Source organism: Myotis daubentonii, chromosome 1 (genome assembly GCF_963259705.1).
Source record: "Myotis daubentonii chromosome 1, mMyoDau2.1, whole genome shotgun sequence".
NCBI classification, from domain to species: domain Eukaryota; kingdom Metazoa; phylum Chordata; class Mammalia; order Chiroptera; family Vespertilionidae; genus Myotis; species Myotis daubentonii.
In genome coordinates this window covers 138,387,135-138,410,880 of record NC_081840.1, presented here as the reverse complement: position 1 = coordinate 138,410,880, position 23,746 = coordinate 138,387,135, and the positions used below count along the sequence as shown (strand labels likewise).

Below are 23,746 nucleotides of genomic sequence, written 5' to 3'. Positions count from 1 at the left end.
AATGTACAAACAGGAGTCCTAGACAGATGGGGAGCAGCACGCAAAGGTCAGGACAGCCCCTTCTTAAATGAGGATATACTATCATTAGAGACAGGAAGATAATTATTCTGTTGACTTATGGGGAACAAAGAGCATCATGACGATTACATGGTGACTGACCCCAAAGGCCAAATGGCAGAAGGTGTGAGAGTTGTTATACATTCTTGCACCTGTGGGGTCCCTCGGCCTGGCCTGTGGGGATTAGGCCAATATTGGCTCTCCAACATCCCCCAAGGGGTCCTGGATTGTGAGAGGGCACAGGCCAGACCTAGGGACCCCACCAGTGCACGAATCCATGCACAGGGCCTCTAGTATGCATATAAGATCTTTGGTTAATCTCTTCCTGCCATCCCTCCTCTCCCCTTCCCTCTGAGATTCATCAGTCTATTCCATGTTTCCATGTCTGTGGTTTCTGCTCCTGTGATGAGCGTCTGCTCCCTGGTGGTCAGTGTGCATCATAGCTACCAGTAGGCCAGTCAAATGGTCAAACGGTCACTTAGGCTTTTATATATATAGATTGGCTTTCCTCAAATGAGGGTTTAGAATTATAAAGCTACATTTTCATACAGTTGGCACAAAGGGGCACTTCCCCAGACCTCCACCTACCATGTATTCATCTCATTTTTTTTTTGTTAGCCTTTTTCTTTCATCTACTTCTCAAGTAGCTGCCATAATTCTAGTGTTCACTGTGTTTGTTCTGTAGGGTGGAGTCTGGATTCAGCCTCATGGGGAATCTTCCAAAATTTAGTACCAGAGCTGATAGATGATAGATTCCTTTTTTTTTTTTTCACTTAAGCTAATTCAGGTCAGGTTTCTGTCACTTGTGGTCAACAGAGCTTTTTCTAAAAGCTGGAGGATTTTTGAAGGAAGAAATGGAGATGAAGGATGGGTACAGATAACCTCACTTCCTTTTTGTGAAGCTGCCTGTGGTCATTCCTGCTGCCTTGTTTTCTAAAAACTACTACGTGGCTTGTTTTCCCTTGAAGTCATGACAATTGACTAACTGATAATTTGCTACTTTAAAAATAATATTAATTAATATTATTACTATTTCAAACCATGAAAGGATACTGGTGATCACGTTTTAGGTACTCAACCACCACTACTCGCCCACTCACTATAATCACCAGGAATAATCCTATCACTAACTTTTATCCATAGGGACATTTAAGAAGCTAAATGGAAGGTTATTCTCATTTAAAACTAGTATTTAGAATTGTAGTTCTAAAGCTTAGTGTGGCACCATCCCATGGTATTAATATATGTGATATACATGTACATGAAAGACATATGTGATGTTTATGTATACTAAAACTTTAATGATAAAGTAACAAAATTGCAAATTATTTTATTTTAAAATAGTTATCATTTCACATTACTCATATATATTATAACTCACCCTGACTCACATACATTCTGATCAAATTTCTTAAGTGAGAGAGAGGTGCCCGGTGTCACAGGCAGGGAGCTCAGGTTCCGTAAAAGCCACAGTTGAGTTTATAATGCCTCAGCCCACCAGTTGCTTTATTTAAATAAATATCATCTGTCACAGGTAGTAACTCAGAACAAGATCACAGGGAAACAATCAGATAGTGGAAATCAATCTATATATACCTACAGACTTGACATGAAACCTTCTTTTCAAACATGTCATTATAACGGAGACTATCTCTCCTTATTTGTTTGTGCTGTGTTTTTGCAAAGATGAGACTGAAGACTCATGCATGAAGCCCGGAAGCAGGGGAAAATACTTACAATTTATGTTTCAATAATTTGATGATCCTCATGCTTTTCATTACCTTTGAGCCAAGCTCTGTTATTGGCACTGAAGCTCGTTTGAAATGGCTCTACAGTGAAATTCTTCTATCTGGGATTGTTTTACTTCTTAAATTGAATAAATAAACTCTAGCAAGTTTATATAATTGCTTAACACTCAGTAATTCTTACCAGAATCAGCACAGTGCATGCATGGACACTGCCTTGACTTGGCATGAACCCTCTCATGCCAAAGTTTTCATACTCAACACGCAGGAGCTGCAAGCCTCACGTGCAGGTCTCTGATTGTATGTTTCTCTGCCCACAAAAATAGGCCTTTCAAATTGCTGTGGCCCTGTTTTAAAACATTTTCCACTCCAGCTTATAGTTCCTACTAAGTGTAATTTTACTGAAAAATCCCAACAGGTAACTCCATTTTAGGAGGCACCTCAGATTCTCTCACATACACTTGCCTCCCAGCCCATCCTGCTATTGCTAAGGGCCAACCAACCCTTAACTGCTGGGCCCTCCCCAACAACAGTCGCCCAGGTTCCTGGCTTCTCCCAGAACTTCCAGACTTGAATGAAGCACACCTTGCAGAGGCTAGATAATGCCACCCAGAAATGGGGCTAATTAATTTCCCACCACGTCCTCTGTTTTCAATAATTAACCCCAGAAAGAGGCTTGGGGAAGAAGTAGATGGCAATCTGGAATTTAAAAGCCATGCCCCTCGCCCCCCACAACTATGGGCTATAGGAAGAGTCTTGTGAGATTTGGAAGGCAGAAGAAAGGGGGCCACCATTTTGTAGCTAACACACGTTGCTGATTAGGCTTGAAGCAGCATTGGGCCTGCAACTGTCCTACTTTCTCAATTCACCTTTAGTTTGCCTGACTCCTGGGCCAGGTGTATGTAGTTAGCTCCATGACAAAGAGCCTCCACTTCTGTTAGACCACCCTCCTCACAGAGGTCAAAGGAAACAAGAATGGATGTGGGCATCCGTCCAGCCTTATGGGCTTCCAGCTGCTCTGACCATCCTTTCTAGACTGCCTGTCCCGTGGACCTCAAGCTCCAGCATCAGATATGGAGACAGCTTTGTGGACACTGTTGAACCAGACCCTACAATTACATAAGCCAATTCCTATGACAAATCCATATGTATAGTCCTCTATTGGTTCTGCCTGTCTGGTTAACCATAACTGACATGCTTGGGGTAACCCTTAATAATGGGAAACAGGAGATGAGAAAGAAGCCAGAAAGACTAATCCAGGGATGTGTCTCATGGGAGCCCATCCAGGGAAATGCAAGTGGACTTACTATACTATGCCCAGTGGATAGGACACACCTGTGAGTGAGCTCCTGGGTCTCTTCCTGCTCATTGTGAAATAAATGGTAGTGAGCATAGTAGAGTCCTAACTGCTTAACAGCTCTAATAAGATCCTTCATGATCTGGTCCTTGCTGAGCATCATTTTGCACTGATTCTCATGTTTTCTTTTTTCTCTCCCTTTTTCCTCATCCTTGTTACCCCAGGTTTGAACATACTATACATAAAGCATGAACTTTTCTTTATTCCTTGCCTAGAACATTTTCCAGAGAAGCCTGTGTTAAGAAAATCAGAACAGGAAAATGGTTCTAGAAAGCAGAGATACAGGACAGGATTTAGGGGTTGAATTACCCATTCATCTGAACCACGTCCTTCTATTTCTCAGGCTGCTCTTTCTCCAGCTGAAATTTAATGTTGATCTCTTTCCATTTTCTCCATGTTTTCCACAAGTGAACTCATCTTTTCTCATAGCTTCAAAGACTTTACTTGTTGGGGTCCACGGGTCCCCAAAGGTGTGGACAGAGTCGGCAAAGAAGGAATGACACAGAGACAGCGTTCAGTTGATCAGCAGCCTAGCCAGGATCTCTAGCCAAGTTCTGGTGTTTATTGTCTTGTTACATCTGTATTTATACCAGTTCATTTTAATCCTGTCAATTTCTATTGCAAAGGTTAGGGTGTTTCTTATCTCCATTCCAGGGAGTAAAGATTATGTAGCTTAAGCGTGATTGTTTGTAGTTAAAGTGATTAACTACCTGCCTGGCACTTAGTTAAGGGGTTATATCCCCTCCCTAACTTCAGGGGAAAATCCCTACCTGGGGAATCAACCTTTCTCAGAGAGGTGACCTTGGTTAAAACACATAGCGCTAAGGGGAGCAAACATATTAAGAACAGTATGCCATATACGCCAGGTCCCTTGAAACATATGCTGTGCAGATGTTTCTTTCCTGCAGCGACTGTGTCAAGCAGCAAGGATGGACTGGCTTCCGGCATTTACTGATGATGATTCCAAAATCTTACCTGCAGTTCTAACATTTCTCCCAGGCTACAGATTTATGTATCCAACTGCTTCCCAGATTCATGAACACTTCCTTCATCCTGTTCTGGCCTGAATTCATCACCTTCTTCCCACACCCAGCCTTTCCCTACCATCTCCTACGTTAGCAACACCTGGAGTCATTCTTGATTCATCCACCTTTTACATTCTTCTAGATATCGAGTCCTATCTATTCTTTCCCAAAAATATGTCTCAAAACACTATTTTCTTCCATTCTCACTGTCACTACCCTGATTAACCCTATCAATCCACCATCCATTCTTGCCTGAAATAGTGCCATGGCCCACTAATTGGCTTTACATTTTCTAATCTTTCTTCCCACAGATCTCTTCTCCATGCTACAGCAAGCGTGATCTTTCTGAACTGCAAACTTAATCATCATTCTCCTCTAAAACACTCCGGAGTCTTCCCCACTGTTTGTAGGATCCAGTCCAATCTGATAAGACTCTCCATGAGGATCCCTGCAGAGCTCACCAGCCATTTTCATAGCCCTTATGAACTTCTTTCTGTGCCTTGAAAGTAACTTGTACTCTCGCTCCTCTGGGCCTTCGTACAGAAAGTTCCCTTTATCGAAAAGACTTCTCTCATCTCTGTGCTTCTGAACTCCATCCTTCAAGTCTCAAATTTGGCATCACTTTCTCCCAGAAGCCCTCCTTAGTCCCCTAGACTAGCAGTGATGTGATCCATAGCTCTTTGCCCTTTATATTCTGTAACACTTATCACACATTACTACAATTGCTTGTGTAATTGTTACTTCCCCCACTAGACTGCATAACTTGCCTCTCTTTATGCTGAATGCCTAATGCAGGCTTAGGGCCTGGCACATAGGAGACACTCCATAAATATTTGGTAGGTAAATGACCATCATTTTAAAGAGATAGAATGGCTCCCAGGCAAGGCTAATTTCACCATCCTATGATTAAATGTATTGACATATCTAAATAAAGAATGTATCAATCATTTAAAGGGGTTGGTCAGTTAGGAAACAGAACAAGGCGAGGCACTGAAGTAAATGCTAGAATGCCTATCTAAGCATATACAGGGATAAAGAAGTATTAGCTAATGGACTTCAAATACTGTGGTCCCATTAGTTAAGAACATCCCTTTTGTGAAATAGATATATCCAGATCTTTTCCCCGGATGCCATTAACTACCATTTTCTAATTCCACACTTAGATAGCAATTTTATAATTATTGTTTGGCTTCCCATGCAAGCTTGTCCACAGGAAAAATGACATGCAAATTCTGAGTATTTCAGGTCTCTGACAGTGACTTCTCGTTGTGATTTAATGAACCACCTTCAGGTTATGGTGTGCACTGATTGTGAACTGACCTGGATGAATGCCATCCACCCTTTGTTCTGTGGACATTTTAACCACTTCTACTTCTCAGGTTCAGTGGCCAACAGTTTCAGGAGTGAGTTCCTGGAAGCTGAGGGCAGAGAGTGTAAGGAGTTAGGGTCAGGGGCAGGGTCATATCCTATAACTATCTGGTTTTTGCAGTCCTCAATGGGCTCCTGCCTAGTTCAGAATACTTTGTCAAGGAACCATAGCACACAAGCAGGCATTTTTTGTAACATTTTGTTCTTTGGCACATGGGGAGAGTTATGTTCAAATCTATTCAATAATAACAACAACAACAACAACAACAACAATAATAATAATAAATAAATGTTTTTTAAGGAAATGTTTAAAAAAGAAAGTGCCCTGGCCAGTGTGGCTCAGTTGGTTGGAGTGTTGTCCCATGCACCAAAAGGGTGCTAGTTCAATTCCAAGTTAGGGCACATATCTAGGTGGTAGGTTAGATCCCCAGGTTAGGGCACATATAGGAGGCAACCAACCAATGTTTTTCTCTCACACCTATATTTCTTCTCTCTCTCTCTCTCTCTCTCTCTCTCTCTCTCACTCTCTCTCTCTCTCTCTTTCTCTCTCTCTCTCTCATTTCTCCCACTTTCCCCTCACTCTAAAATCATTAAAAACATATCCTTGGGTGAGGATTTTTTAAAAAAGAAGAAAGATACTGTGTGAAAGTCACTAGAAATATAGGTTCTTGGATCTGACACTCAAGAGCTAAGTTTTAGGTACATTTAAAATCACAGAAATAGAAGTTCAAATCATTAGAAAATATATGTTCTTCTCTTGTAGGTGAAATAAAACAGACGAAAATCTCAAAACCATTATTCCTATAATCACCATGTATTAAAGATGGTTTGACAGATAAAATATAGTTTATTAGGTTTCCATATATGTGAGAGAAAGCTCGTGGTTTAAATTTAATTTTTTTAAATGAATAAAATTAGCAGCATCAATTTAGTGAAAGGACTAATGCAAGTAACCCAAGTAAAAATTGTACAATTGCTACAGAAGCCCTGTGGAAATATATGTTATACCACATGTACACTCCTCAGCAGCACGTAAAAATGTCAGCAATTAATGCTGTTTCCTACACGAAGGTACAACGCCTCATATAGATTTTTATCCTTTAAAACCAAAAAGGACATGAGATAATTGGAAACAGTCTTGGAACTGTGTTACTTAAAAATTTTTCTGAAAGCGGGTGTTGGTCTATGGCCTTGTTTCTGTTCTTACATTGGAGAAGGGGGTCCAGTTAAATTAATGCAAAATACAAGCATGTTTAGCATTAGATTATACCTTTCATTTCTCCAGTGACTTGAGCAAAACATGAGCTTTCTGTAATTAAAGTATGCACAGAGAATGCTAATGAAAATTTTACTAAGGTTGTAACACCCTTTGAAAACAAACCTAATCACACACTGAAGACAACAGAAGAGAGGAAGAAAGAGAAAAGCAAAATGAAAATGTTTTTAAAACCTAATCAAAAGGAAAAATTAAAATGACTTTCAGCAATCTCTTTATATTTGGCACCCTGAAAATTAGGAGCTTTGCCTTTCAAGAGGAAAAGACAATAGAATGAAGATGTTTTTATTTGTTAATAAAAAACAAAGGTAAAATTTGTGTTCCAGGATCTAAGAAAGCAAGCAAAATGTATCAGCATTGAATCAATATGTGAGCAGTGAGGTGGGAGCTTGCTGAGTGCGTGGAGGTGAACACAACACTGCAACTCTATTTGTTCATTTTCCACCTTTGTAATTTTTTCACCTCCTCATTCTCAATCTTCATTAATTCTTTAGGCACAATGTGAGGCTACCGCTCCTTTCTTTAGTATTCTAGGCATAATTCCATAACCATTCTCTGCCAAACACATCTGTGCCCACCTGCCAAGTCTGTTGCCCTGAATATAGAATGAGTGGCACCCATGAAACACTTATGGAAGAAATTGTATTATCCAACTTCCATTTTGAAGGTTTAAGAAAGACATACCAAAGAAGCACTCAGGCCTGGCCAGTATGGCTCAGTGGTTGAGCATTGACCTATGAACCAGGAGGTCACAGTTCTATTCCTGGTCGGGGCACATGCCTAGGTTGTGGGCTCAATCCCCAGTAGGGGGTGTTCAGGAGGCAGCCAATCAATAACTCTCTCATCACTGATGTTTCTATCTCCCTCTCCATTTCTCTCTGAAATCAATAAAAATATATTCAAAGAGAGCACTCAGGGTGCCCACTGGCATGCAGATCTTAGTGCAAAGAGTGATGGAAACTCAAGAGTCCTAATTCCTAGGTCCAGTCCTAATTTCCTCCAGCACACACGCCTCCTCCTGCTCTCATGGAATAACACCAAAATGATACTGGACTGACGCTGTGATCCCTGCACACGAGATCAGCTGCTCATCATGTATATGAAGTGAAGCCAAACCAAATGGCCATGGAGGACCAGTTTTCAACCTTTAAAACAGAAGATTGAAGTTGATGTTGCTAGGTTCACGTCCACTTCTACATGAAATTGTGGTAATCCTCCATCTGAGAATAATTGTCTATTTTTCCTTTTGTTTATCTCTCTTTTAATGAAAGCCAAATTGGATTTATGTAATAAAAGAAGCTTCTGGTTTATAGAATTACACAACTATTTTTACTACTGCTCTTCATCAATGACTCATTCTCCTTGGATAGCATCTGTCACTCCTAGAAGAATATTACATTTCAAACCATGCATCTGAATCTGTTTAGACCTTGGGACACCACCCTCTACCTCAGGCAGTTCTCCTGGGATGTCCACCTGAAATACTTAGTTTTGGGCTGAGACTCGCCAGGAATCCAGAGTTCACTCTGGAATAGACGTGAATGGCCAGGGAAACCCTTGAATGTCACTGTTTTCCCAAAGTGATTTATGACAGCCCATCTAAGGTTACCTTCACCTAAACTGAAATTTCCACAGCTGCTCAGTCTGGGACCAATGAACAAACTTTCAAAGAGAGATACATGTTCTTAGTCTTCCAGAAGAGAGACTCCAAAGGGGCTAAAAATATTCCGTTGAAGGGAAAAGGAAGAGAGAGGTACATGTGGTTCAAAAGAGTAACTTCCTGATAAGAAATATTATCGAATGGTTTCTGTTATGAGCAGAATTCTGTCAATCACCCCATTCTTAGGTTAAAGTTTTAACCCCCAGTACCTCAGAATATGACTATATTTGGAGATGGGAATCTTTAAAGAGATAATTATGTGTGGTCACTAGAGTGGGCTCCAATCCAATCTAACAGTTGCCCTTATAAGATGAGAAAATTTGGACACCATTGCAGAGAAAAAACCATGTGAAGACACAGAGAGAAGACAGGCATCTGCAAGCCAAGGAAAGAGACCTTGAAATGGAACCAACCCTTTAGACTTCTTGATGTCAGGCTCTTGGCCTCAGGGACTATAAGAAAAGAATTTCTGTGCTCTAAGCCACCCAATATGTGGCACTGTGTAATAGAAGCCCTAGCAAACTAATACAGTTCCCCTGCTGTTTTATTAATAGCTTCTTTATCATAAAAGTAGCATATTTTCCAAGAGAAGCTTCATGTGGGCAGCTTTATTCATGACTATACCCATGGCACCCACCATAGTGCCTAATATGCAGCAGATGTCCAAAAAGTATTTATTGACTAAGTACAGAAAAATTCAAAATTACAATCAGGTATTAATACAAAATACAAATAACAGGTAACACCACTGACCACTGGTAACAATTATTTTCACACAGTATAATTGTTCCCAGACATGAAATATTCCTCAAAAACATGCTAAATAATACCTGAATGAAACTTTAGTAGGTGAACAAACCAAATTTTTTATTATTCCATTACCGTTTGATAACAACTTACGTAAGAATCAAGAGGAAATAAAGAGTGACATAGCTAAAATTAAAAGCACTATGGAAAGTTTCATTAGTAGACTAGGAGAAGTGGAGAACTGAATTAGTGAATTAGAAGACAGGGCAGCAAAATATACCCAAATTGAACTGCAACTGGAGAAAAAAATTAAAAGACAGGAGGAAAGCCTAAGGAAGCTTTGGGACTACATGAAACGAAGCAACATATGTATAATAGGGGTGCCAGAACAACAAGAAGAGGAGCAAGGGTTAAAAAACCTATTTGAAGAAATAATGTCAGAAAACTTACCTGATTTGGGGAAGAAAAAAGTCACACAAGCACAGAGAGTCCCAAGTAAGATGAACCCTAAAAGACCCACATCAAGACACATCATAATTACCATGGCAAATGTTCAGGACAAAGAGAATCTTAAAAGCTTCAAGAGAGAGACAGGAAGTTATGTATAAGGGATCTCCCATTAGATTATCAAATGATTTCTCAACAGAAACATCAGGCGAGAAAGAAATGGAAGGAAGTTTACAAAGTGATGCAAAGCAAGGGACTGAATCCAAGAATACTCTATCCAGCAAGGCTATCATTCAAAATTGAAAGGGGAAATAAGTAGCTTCACAGACAAAAAAAAAAGGATAAGGGAGTTTATCACTACCAAGCCAGCAATGCAAGAAATGCTAAAGGGACTGGTGTAAAAAGAAGAAATAAAAAGGAAAGAAGGAACACAGGCACAAAAAATAAAAATGGCTACAAACAAGTACCTATAAATAATAACTTTAAATGTAAATGGACTAAATGTTCCAATCAAAAGACATCGAGTGCCTAAATGGATAAGAAAGCATGACTCATATATATGCTGTCTACAAAAGACCCACCTCAGAACAAGGGACTCACACATACTGAAAATGAAAGGATGGAAAAATATCTTTCAGGCAAATGGAAATGAAAAAGAAAAAAAAAGCTGGGGTAGCAATACTTATATCTGACAAAATAGACCACAGAGTGAAGACCATAACAAGGATAAGAAAGGCCACTTCATAATACTAAAGGGATCAATACAGCAAGAGGATATAACCCTGGTAAACATATATGCACCCAATGCAGGAGCACCCAAATACATAAAAGATATCAAGAGAGAGATCAACAACAATACAATCATAATAGGGGACTTTAATACCCCACTGACATCACTGGGTAAACCCTCTAGACAAAAAATCAGCAAAGAAACCTCAATCCTAAATGACTCACTAGATCAGATGGTCTTAAGTGACATCTTCAGAACATTTAACCCAAAAGCCATGGAATACACGTTCTTCTCAAGTGCACACGGGACATTTTCAAAAACAGACCATATATTAGGTCACAGGGAAAGTCTCTCCAAATTCAAGAAGATTGAAATCATATCAAGCATCTTCTCAGATCACAATGGCATAAACTTAGAAATAAACTACAATAAAAACAATCAAAAAAATTCAAACACTTGGAAGCTAAATAGCATGCTATTAAACAATGATTGGGTTACCAAAGAGATTTAAAAAAATTAAAAACATCCTGGAAACGATTGACAATGAAAACACAACAATCCAAAATCTATGAGACACAGTGAAACCAGTCCTGAGAGGGAAGTTCATAGTTCTACAGGCCTACTGCAAAAATCAAGAAAAAAGGGTAATAAATTGTTTCCATTTTTGCCATTACTGGAAAGAAAGAAAGAAAGAAAGAAAGAAAGAAAGAAAGAAAGAAAGAAAGAAAGAAAGAAAGAAAGAAAGAAAGAAAGAAGGAAGGAAGGAAGGAAGGAAGGAAGGAAGGAAGGAAGGAAGGAAGGAAGGAAGGAAGGAAGGAAAGAAAGAAAGAAAGAAAGAAAGAAAGAAAGAAAGAAAGAAAGAAAGAAAGAAAGAAAGAAAGAAAGAAAAAAAGAAACCCTTGTAAACATATATAGTGCCCTGTGTCCTCAGAAGTGGAATGATTAAGGCATGTGTATACACATCATTGAGGTTTTGACATAAATATCACATTCTTAAAGGTTTAGCAGTTTATACTCCCCCATCAGTATATTAGGCTTGTAACTTAAAATAATTTTTATAATTCTAATATTAATTGAGTATTTACTGTGTTGTGCCAGATGATATATTAAACACTTCAAAAGCACTATTTCATTTAATTCCCTCAAAAACCCTGTGATGTGATTGCTAATATATTATCTGCAAATACAGATGAGAAAAATAGTCTTACAAAAAATAAATGATTTATTTAATAAAAATATATAAATCAGTTGCCTTCGCCAGTAAGAGGAAGGTCTAAGAAGCAAAACCAATCTATTTGACTCTAGTAACTCCCCAGTTTCATCACTACTGCGCTCGTTATTATTGTTTCTCATATATTTGCAAATTTGATAGGCAGAAATAGATTATTTTAATTTACCTTTTTTTCTTTTATTAAATTTATTGGGATGACATTGGTTAATAACATTATATAGGTTTCAAGTGCACAATTCTATGATACATGATCTGTATATTGCATTATGTGCCCGGCCCCCAAGTCCAATCATCTTCTGTCACCATATATTTGACTCGCTTTAATTTTCATTTCCAGGCTTATTAATTAGTTTGAACCCATTTTTCTATGTTTATTGGCCATTTAGAGTGCATTATCTGTCTCTGTTTTTAGTCCCTTCTGCTATTGATGTTCAGTACCACAGCGATTAAATATGGAAGCTGCCATGTACTTATGAGTCTCATGCAGATGCCCAGAAACCTAATCTAAGATTTGAAACAGACACTTCTAATTACTCAATGCAGCCAAATGTTCAGAATCGTCATATTATCTCCTAAGCAATATGCATGCTAATTTTATGAAGCTTTTTTCCTTTGGTAACATTGTAAACTATTTTGATTGAGTGATGTCCTAATATTTTTTTAAGTTAAATCCAACTTTATCGCTCTAAACAAATCTTGACATTTTCCCTTCAAATTGTAGAAAGAAAGAAAAAGAAAGAGTAAAAGGGAGAAAGATGCAACCTTAGGCTCACCATCATCTTTGTGTAACCATTAAAATCTAAAATGTGACAGCAGCCCAACCCTGAGAACAGAGCACGGAGCAAGAGCTCACGAAGTGCCTGGTCGTGGTGACAGGGAGCAGGTAGAGAGACGACTTGTTTTGTACTGTGAATCAGTCGTTAGATGTGCAGAAACATTTACCTTGGAAATAAGCTGAATATGTGGGATGGATAATTATACGCTGAGGAGCTTAATGTAGGATAAGAGAAGCTGCTAATTTATGGCAGACACACAAAGCTCCAATGAGGCTGTACTGTTGGGTTCAAGTACTCCATGGTCTGGGGCTGAGTCAAGGATCAAGTGATTAAGTATAGATCACATTGGCAAAGAGACTCTATTATCAGCAGCTTCAGTTTGGAGAGTAATTAAGAGCAGCTTCCATATTCAATATTTTAAGTTCTAAATTTAGAATTTTAATACTATAGGGCAGTGATGGCAAATCTTTTGAGCTCGGCGTGTCAGCATTTTGAAAAACCCTAACTTAACTCTGGTGCCGCGTCACATATAGAAATTTTTTGATATTTGCAACCATAGTAAAACAAAGATTTATATTTTTGATATTTATTTTATATATTTAAATGCCATTTAACAAAGAAAAATCAACCAAAAAAATGAGTTCGCGTGTCACCTCTGACACGCGTGTCATAGGTTCGCCATCACTGCCCTAGGGAATGCCCTTTGGCACCCCAACAACTGCTTTGTTTGGTTGTTTTTGTTAAAGAGAAAGGGAAAACTTCTTCCCCTGAGACCCAGTTGTTTGTCCCCTAGCTCAGAAGATTTGTGCATTTAGATGAGTTGATCCTTTAATAATTAAAAGCATTTTCCTGATTGTTGACCTCCAGCCTTAGTCAACTTACCAGCAGTCACAGTCAGCAGTGTCTGTGGGAAACCCAAGCTGAAGGGAGTTAAACTGTACAGAGAGCAGCATTAGTGCTGATGAGGAATCCACAGCCACAGCTCCTTCTCCTGCTTCTGAGTTGCCACTCACAAGAGCCAAGTGGCTGATGAGGCACATGCATGGGAGTTACTCTGTGGCAAAGTACCCCCCGGGTTGCTAGGGGAATTGTGTCCCACTGGGAGCTTTGGTTTAGATATTCTGAAATTACCATCAAGTCATACCGAAATTAGAGTTGAAGCTGCTTCACTCACATTCCTAAGGAACTATCCCATCTAATAAAGAGAGAATATGCTAATTGACCTTCACACTGTCACAAAGATGGTGGCACCCACAGCCAATAAGGAGGGAATATGCTAATTGACTGCTCCACCCTCAAAGATGGTGGCACCCACAGCCACAAGATGGCCAGCAGGGGAGGGCAGCTAGGGGTGACCAGGCCTGCAGGGGAGGGCAGTTGGAGATGATCGGGGAGCATTTAGGTGTCGATCTGGCTGGCAGGGGGTGATCAAGCTGGCAGGCAGAAGCAGTTAGGGGCAATCAGGCAGGCAAGCGAGCGGTTGGGAGCCAGCAGTCTCAGATTGTGAGAGGGATGTCTGACTGCCGGTTTAGGCCTGATCTGGTTTAGGCCCGATCCCTGTGGGCAGTCAAACATCCCCCAAGGGGTCTCAGATCGGAGAGGGTGCAGTCTGGGCTGAGGGACACCCCTCCCCCCAGGGCACAAATTTCATACACCAGGCCTCCAATCATTAATATGCAGCTGTGAGGAGAAGAATGTGGTTGGTCTCTTTGAAAAGCTTTAAAACAAAACGTAGCCAACTAGGATGACCTTAAAGTCTTTGAAAAGGCAATTTACTAATTGTTATTAGTGCCTCCAAAAAGAACTTAGGAAAGCATGGTCAACAGAATGCACACCATCAAAAGTGCAGCAATTGCTTCTATCCAATGGGCCTTACTGGCAGGCTAGGGAAGGAATTATCACTACCACAACCCATCAGGGTCTGGGTACCCTGGTGATTCTGCTCTTCTCAGCTAGGGTTCAGGGAGCCACACAGCTGCCAGGGACTCAGAGTAGGATCAGCTCAGCCCCGCCCAGCTGTTAACCTGGATCAATCAAGATAACTACTTTATTTTCCATAAGGGGGAAAAGGAAACTGCTCAGATCCTAGCTGAATGTGAGTGTCCACAAATATAGTGTTTTGTTGAGGTCTGTGAACACAGATGGATGGGGACACCTACTCTTTTTAGGGTTCTACAAAGAATAATCTAGTAAATGATCCAAAAGGCCAAATCTTTCAAATGCCTCTCCAAAGAAAAAGTTACTATGTCCTAGATTAGTATCAATTTCATCCAGTGAATAATTTGTTGGGAAGCATTGTTTTTAAAAATACAATTTTAGTTATCAGTCACCTTTCATAAGCAAAAACTACTTCAAATTTTAAAACAAAACAGAACATTTTTCCCCTCAGAAAATACAGCTACGATAGATTTGATAGATTGTTCTATAGTTGCTTGGAAATTATAAATATATCTGAATTTATTAGGGTAATCTTTACCCCAAATTATATCAAGTATGAATACTGTGACTACATTTTAATTGCCAAGAAAAAATAATTATATGTAAACAAATGTAGCTAATCAAAATCATTAGCAGAACTTGCTAATCAATCCCTTAATCCTTTGGCCATCCAAAAGCCTGAGAGTGTGTAGAGTGGGGGATAGCTCTGAAAATACCAAAGACTGACAAAGGGGTGACAATTCCCATGAGTAATATTTGCAAATGAGAAATTAGAGAGGATGGTATCAATCGCTAACATGCTAGTTTCTGAAATGTCATGAGCAAGACCAGCCTCATGATTCTTTAAGATGCCTCTAGCAAAGCTTATCTATTTATAGCTCCTGGTTGCCACTACACCAAGTGGCTGAGACAGGGAAATACGATCTAAAATAGTTTTGCATTATCTTTTTTCCTCAGAGGAAATGGGTTGTAGTCTTCAAAATCAGCTCCTCAGCCAGTCTCTCCTATTGACCCTTCCTCAGTCAACTTAAGAAGCCCCCCCTCCATCCAGAGGGAGAAACCTCAGGTGCATCGACTCACATTCCCAGCACTTAACCTACTTCCCTTTAGAGCTGTTCTTTATTTTTGAATGTGAAATGCTCTGAAAAGATCACATCTAACACAAACAAACATTCTAAAGGAGTAAACAATGAAAAGCAAGGCACAGAGGTGGTGAATTGTGAAAACAGCAGGAAGAACAGAAAAATACTGGAGTAAAGATGGGAAAAAATAGTAGCTACACATATCAACATTTATTTTGTGTGAAGAAAAGCATCTGGGAAATTGCCAGACCCAGACAGGTCCACAAATAAAAGAATTAATCAGTAGGGAGTAATAGAAATGTAGGACTAAAAACTTCATTAGGGAAATGTATTTCTATCTATTTCCTAGATATAAGGAAGATTTTTTTGAACATGCATCTATACCCCACTGGGAGTATATTCAGAGGAAGTTTAATGGAAGGTTGGGAAGTTCCCTATGGCCCAGTGGTAACAAGGCCAGCCTCGCTGCAGTGTCAGTGGATTTCACCTGCAAAGCTAGAACTCCCATCCATGCCCAAGTGTAACAAAAAGCCTCCTGCTCTGGTGTCAATTGAGGCCAAATGGGGAATCTGCACTGCTACTTCCACCTGGGTGTAATAAGATTCCTTCTCCTGCCAGCGCTCTGGTAGAAACTGCCAACAAAAATGGAAGATTTAAGTAAGATCTGGGGGCTCCTAGCACAATATGAAAATGCTTAAATTTCAATTTAAAAATTCATCCATTATGCCAAGAACCAGGAAGATCTCAAACTAAGTGTAAAAAGACAATCAATGGATACTAACATCAAGTGACAGACATGTTGTAATTTTTGTGCATGAATTCACTGTTTAAAATGGGCTCCAAGTGCGATGCTGAAGTTTTGTCTCATGTTCCTAAGTGCTAAAAGGCTGTGATGTGCCTTATGGAGAAAATATATGTTTTAGATAAAGTTCATTTAGGCATGAGTTATAGAGATGTCAGCCATGAGTTCAAAGTTAATGAATCCACAATATATATTAAATAAGATGTATTTCAACAGAAACATACAATATAAACAAAAAAAAGGATAAAAATCATATAAACACATTGATAGACACAGAAAACATTTAACAACATTCCGCACCCATTTATGATAAAAAAAAAAACTCTCAAAGTTGGAACAGAAGGAACATACCTCAACATAATAAAGCCCATTTATGACGAACTCACAGCCAACATCATACTCACTGGGAAAAGCTAGAAATCAGAACAAGACAAGGATATCCTCTGCCGTCACATTTATGCAGCACAGTACTGGAAGCACTAGCCAGGGCACTCCGACAAGAAAAAGAAACAAAGGCACCCAATTGGGAAGGAAGAAGTAAAACTGCCATTTGCAGATGGCTTGATACTTTATAAAAATAACTCTAGAATTCCACTAAAAAAGCTATTAGAACCAATACATGAATTCAGTAAAGTAGTAGAATACAAAATTAATATTCAGAAATTGGTTGCATTTTGATATACTAATAATGAACTATCATAAAGGGAAACTAAGAAAGTAATTGCACTAAAAAAATAAAATACTTAGGAATAAATTTAACCAAGGTGGTAAAAGGCCTATACTCAGAAAATTATAAGACACTGAAGAAATTAAAGAAGATACAAATACATTGACGCATATAGTGTGCTCATGGATATGAAGAATTAACATTGTTAAAATGTCTATACTATCCAAAGCAAACTATAGACTCAATGCAATCCCTATCAAAATACCAATGGTGTTTTTCACAGAACTAAAAAATTAATCCTAACATTTATATGGAATCACAAAAGACCCCAAATAGCCAAAGCAATCTTAAGGAAAAAGAACAAAGTCAGAGGTATCCCACTCACACTACCTGATATTGAACTATGCTACAAGTCTTTAGTAATCAAAATACCATGGTACTGCCTGGCTTGTGTGGCTTAGTTGTTGAGCATTGACCCATGAACCAGGAGGTCATGATTTGATTCCTGGTCAGGACACATGCCCAGGTTTCGGGCTCAATCCCCAGTAGTGGGAAGGCAGGAGGCAGCTGATCAATGATCCTCATCATTGATGTTTCTATCTCTATCTCCCTCTCTCTTCCTCTCTGAAGTCAATAATATATATATATTTTTAAATAGCATGGTGCTAGCATAAAAACAGACACATAGATCAATAGACCAGAATATAGAGTCCAGAAATAAATTTATGCCTATGTGGTCAATTAATAGTTGACAATGGAAGCAGACATTTACAATGGGGTAATATACAGTCTAGTCAATAAATGGTGTTGGGAAAAGTGGACAGATACATGCAAAAAATGAAACTAGATCACCGCATACAAAAATAAACTCAAAATGGAAATAAACAAAAAATAAACAAATGTGACTATATCAAACTAAAAAGTTTTTGCAAACCAAAGGAAATCATCAACAAAACATAAAGACAACCTACTTAATGGGAGAACATATTCACCATATATATGATAAGGTGAATATCTAAAATTTATAAAGGATTGAGACAACTTAACACCAAAAAAAAAAAATTAAAAAATGGGGCAGAGGGTCTAAATAGACTTTTCTCCAAAGAGGATATATAGATGGTCAATAGACATATGAAAAAATGCTCAACCTCACTAATCATTAGATAAACTCAAATTAAAACCTCAGTGAGATACCATCTCACACCTGTCAGGTGGCTATCATCAAGTGTTGGCAAGGATGTGGAAAAAAGGAAACCCTCGTGCACTGTTGGTGGGATTGCAAATTGGTGCATCCACTATGGGAAACAGTATGGAGGATTCTAAAAAAATTAAAAATAAAACTCTTTTATGATCCAGCAATTCCATTTTGGAGTATTTATACAAAGATATCCAAAACACTAATTCGAAAAGAAATATGCATCCCTATGTTCATTGCAGCATTATTTACAATAGCCAAGGTATGAAAGCAACCTAAGTGCTCATCAATAGATGAGTGGATAAACAAGTAGTGGTACATATAAACAATGGAATATTACTTGGCTATAAAGAAGAGTAAAATTTTACCATTTATGACAGCATGGATGGACCTAGAAGATATGATACTAAGTGAGGGGAAAAAAGTCAAACAGAGAAAAGCAAATACCATATGATTTCACTTAAATATGAAATTAACGAACAAAATAAGCAAACAAAACAGAAACAGACACTGATAGAGAGGAGGTCGATGGTTCCCAGATTGGAGGGGACTAAGTGGTCTGGGTGAAAGGAAGCAGAGGGATTAAAAAGTACAAATTGGTAGTTAAAAAACAGTCACAGGAATGTAAATTATAGTACAAAAAATATAGTCAATGATGTTGTAATATTTATGGTGCCAGGTGGGTACTGGGTTAACTGAGAGGATCAAGTTTTAAAAAATAGAAGAAACTCTTTGTAAATTATATAAGTGTCCTACCACCTTGCAGTGCTACTGAAACTAATATAATATTGAATATCAACTTGTAATTGAAAAAAATAATATTAAAAACCTGGGAAAAGAAAAAAATAAGAAGCATACATAAATCAGGGTTATGTTTTGATTAGTTTGCAAAAACACAATATGCACCTCATAGGAACCTAACTTGATATTTCTTCTGAGAACAATAATTTGGTATATGCTAATTCAGCATTCAAAGAAAATTGATAAAACATAATTACTGTGAATAATGAAAAACAGTTGTATATTATAAGCCATGGAGGGTAAAGAGGTAAGATTTCTCTTTACTTAGACTGATAAAATGATGACACCTAAATATTAAATGTCACACCTAGAACAACAACTAAATAAGCTTTATAGAGGGATACATTCAAAACTACTGTACAGAAAGATCAAAATCAAATTTTTTAAAATGTTCAAGTATCCCACAGAGGGGGGGGGGGGAAGAAAAAAGGATGAGAAATGAAAACTGGAGAGGAAAAACAAAACAAAATATAAAATAGCTTTGATTCCTAACAAATCAGTAATTACATTAAACATAAAAGGTCTTTACAAATCGAGACAGAGATCAGCAGAATAAGTTAACAAACATGACCCAACTATCTACTATTTATAAGAGACTCACTTCAAATATAACAATATAGGTAGATTTAAAGTAAAAGGATTAGAAAAAAAGCAACCATGTTTGTTACATTTGTTCCTTGGTGAAAAAATAAAAATAAAGTAAAAGGATTAAAAATATATGTCATGTAGAGTTGACCTTTAAACAATGTGAGCACTGAGCCCACACAAAGCTGAAACTCCATTAATAACTTTTGACTCTCCAAAAACTTAACGGTGGTTAAGGGGATTGGTTCCAGGAAATCAAAGATCTGAATATGTGGAGAGACACACCATGTTTCTGGATTGGAAGACTAAATAAAGACATCAATTCTTCTCATATTGATATGCAGATTTAATATGGTTTCTATCAAAATTCCAGGAAACATTTTTTGTAAACATACTGACGATTATGCCAAAATTTATGTGAAAAAGCAAAGAAACTAGAAAATTTAAAATAATTTGGAAAAAGAGGAATAAAGATAAATCCAGCCACTGATTTCAGAAGATGCTACTAGTATACTGTAATTAAAATTGTATGAATAGGCACATAGATCAATGGAACAGAATAAAGAACCAGGAGGAAACTCACACAAATATTCCCAACTGATTTCTGACAAAGGTGCAGAAGCAATTCACTGAAGAAAAGATAACCTTTTCAACTGCAGCAATTGAACATCCACAAGCAAAAAAATAAATAAACTCCCATCTGTCCACACTTCATTAAAAATTTAACTTAAAACGTATCACAAACTTCAGTGTAAAACTATAAAAGTTTTAAAAAATAGAAGAAATTCTTCAGGATCTAAGAAAAGAATTCTTAGATTTGACATTAAAAGCACAATCCATAAAGTAAAAATTGATAAATTGAACTTTATAAAAATTAAAAACTTTTGCTCTTGTGAAATATTCTACTAAAAGGATCAAAAGACAAGCTACAGACTAGGGAAAAAAAAATTTGCAGACCATATATTTGGCAAAGGACTAATATCTAGACTATATAAAAAACTCAAAACTCAACAATGAAAAAGTAATTTAAAATGGGGGGGGGACTTATATAATACTTTCAACAATCAAGATTTTTTTAAAAAGTCAATGAGAAAGTGCATTACTTACCTCGACTCTTAGCTTGTTGGGCACAATAACCGGGACCCAGTGTCTACTCCTGCTGCCTGTGCTTTCTAACCCTCAGCCATGGTGAGTGCGTCTTCATCCATATTGGCCAGGCTGGTGTCCAGACTGGCAACGCCTACTGGGAGCCCTACTGCCTGGAATATGGCATCCAGCCCGATGTCCAGTCTTGCCAAGTGACATGACCATTGGGGGAGGAGATGATTCCTTTAATATCTTCTTCAGTGAGACAGATGCTAACAAGCACGTGCCCAGGGCAGTGTTGGCAGGCCTAGAACCCAGAGTCATTGATGAAGTTCACAGTGGTCCCTACCACCAGCTCTTCCACCCTGAGCAGCTCGTCACAGGCAAGGAAGATGCTGCCAATAACTATGCCTGTGGACACTACACCATTGGCAAAGAGATCATTGGCCTAGTCCTGGACCAAATTCAGAAACCAGCTGACCAATGCACAGGTCTTCAGGGCTTCTTGTTTTTCCACAGCTTTGGTGGGGAAACTGGTTCTGGGTTCACCTCCCTGCAGATGGGATGTCTCCAGGGCAAGAAGTCCAAACTGGAGTTCTCCACGTATACAGCCCTTCAGGTTCCACAGATGTAAGTGAGCCCTAAAACTCCATCCTTACTACTCACACCGCCCTGGAGCACTCTGATTGTGCCTTCATGGTTGACAATGAGGCCATCAATGACATCTGATGTAGAAACTTCCATATCGAGTGCCCAACCTACACTAACCTTACCACCTAATTAACTAGATTGTGTCCTCCATCACTTTTCCCTTAGGTTTGATGGAGCTTTGCCTGTTGATCTGACTGAATTCCAGACCAACCTGGTGCCCTACCCCTGCATCCACTTCCCTCTGGCCACACATGCCCATCATCTCTGCTGAGAAAGCCCACCATGAACAGCTTTCTGCAGCAGAGATCACCAGTGAGTGCTCTGAGCCAGCAACCAGATGGTGAAATGTGCCCCTTGCCACAGTAAATGCGTGGCTTTCCGCGTGTTGTACTGTGGTGACGTGGTTCCCAAAGATGTCAATGCTGCCATTGCCACCATCAAGACAAAATGCAGCATCCAGTTTGTGGAATGTGTGTGGCTGGTAATTAATGTGCTTCCTGGGCAACTATTGCTGAGGCCTGGGCTCGCCTGGACCACAAGTTTGACCTGGTATATGACTAGTGTGCCTTGTCCAATGGTATATGGGTGAGGGCATGGAGGAAGGAGAGTTTTCTGAGGCCCATGAGGATGTGGTTGCCCTTGAGAAGGATTATGAGGAGGTTGATGTGGATCCTGTTGAAAGAAAGGGTGGGGAGGATGGAGAGGAATGCTAATTACCATTCCTTTCAGCACTGCAACATGTGTACTCAGAACTTCAGGCTCAACAGCTAAAAGCTTTCTGGTAAGATTTTCTTCATTTTTACCTGTGATCATGTCTGTCTTTTTCATGTATACCTATAAGATTTCCCCTCATGTTTAAAAGTAAAGGCATTGAGAACTTTTTAAAAATCCAGTGAGAGCATGGGAAGAAGACATGAAGAGACATTTAACCCAACAAAATATAAAAACACCAAAAAAGTATATGAAAAGATGTTCAATGTAATTACCTATTAGAGAAATACACGTTAAAACCACAGTGAGATACATAATGACAAAACCAAATGCTGTCAAGAAAGCTGAGAAATTGAATCACATATGTTGTTAGTGGGCATGTAAAATGGTATAGCATTCTGGAAAACTATTTTACAGTTTCCAAAAAACTAAACACACAACTACCATATAATCCAGTGATCATATTCCTTGGTATTAATACCAAATAAATGAAGACTGGTGTTCACACCAAAAGCTATACACAAATGTTTATAATAGATTTATTCTTAATAGCCAAAAACTAGAAATGGAAGAATGGTTAAATAAACTGCAGTATGTCCATACCACAGCAAGAAGAGAGGATGAACTATTAACACACTCAACAACCTGGATGAATCTCCAGATATGCTGAGTAAAAGACAGCCAGTTCCAAAAGATTACAGCCTGTTTGGTTCCATTTATGTAACATTCTTGAAATGATGAAATTATAGAAATGGAGAACAGATTAGTTGTTGCCAGGGAGTAAGAAGGGGATGAACAAGAGGAAAGTGGATGTGACGATAAAAGAGCAATGAAGGGCCCTGGTGGTGCTAGAAATGTTCTGCATAGAGACTGTATCCAAGTCAATATCCTTGTGTGATATTGTATTGTAGCTTTGCAAAATGTTACCATTGGGTGAAACGCCATAAATCATACATGGGATCTCTCTGTATTATTTCTTAAATGTATGTAAATCTATGATTACCTCAAGATAAACATTTTAATTATAAGAAACAATTGAATTTATTATTATTTCATGGGGGAAATAAAAAGAGAAAGAATCAATACAATGCATTCCAGTGAAAGAAACATCAAAATGAATATTTCTGTAATGTAAAATCATTCCAATATTTCAGACCAAACTTTAAAAATCATTCGGGGTAACAAAATTTTATTCAGCAAAATGCATTCAGTAGTCCCCTGTAGTAGTCATCTTGTGTAACACTCAATTTCCAGTCTTGGCATATAATTAGTGTGTTTAATATTTGTTTGCCTTTATTTGTGAATTAATTAATTCTTATACTGTAATTTGAACTTAAAAATAGAGCACTCATGCAGTGATCCCTGACTGTTTCCTGCTAATGTGATATTAGAGTGAAATGATGGATTTCTTCCTGGGCACTTTGAGCATCATCAACTGGGTGCCAGGAGTTCAGTGAGAAGGAAGAAGTGGAGACAGCCCTATATTTCACATGAGAGGTGAGCCTGGTCAGATGTATTGGGGGCAGTGGCCATGAAGGTTAAAATGAAAGAATAGAAAGACCCAAAGTTGGGCAGAAAATAGAAGACTGCACAAAAGGGTAGTTTACATGAAGCAATAAATGGAAATAGAATTATGAAGTTCAGCCCTAGGCAAAGCAAAGCAGATTTTCTTCAATGTCTCTTCATTCTACTTTGCATATCCTCTTTCCTTCCACTGACTTATTTATTCATGCAGCAGGCATTTATTGAATTCCTACTAGATACAAGCAAAGCACTCTGAGGGAAAGCCACAGGTATGAAAAGGAAGCT

The 23,746-nt window shown here is 38.5% G+C and overlaps 1 pseudogene; it reads left to right on the top strand.

Annotated features, from left to right (window-relative positions):
* Positions 1-21,939, top strand: part of LOC132235389 (tubulin alpha-1B chain-like) — a 46,897-nt pseudogene extending 24,958 nt beyond the window's left edge.
* Positions 21,940-23,746: the final 1,807 nt, after the last annotated feature.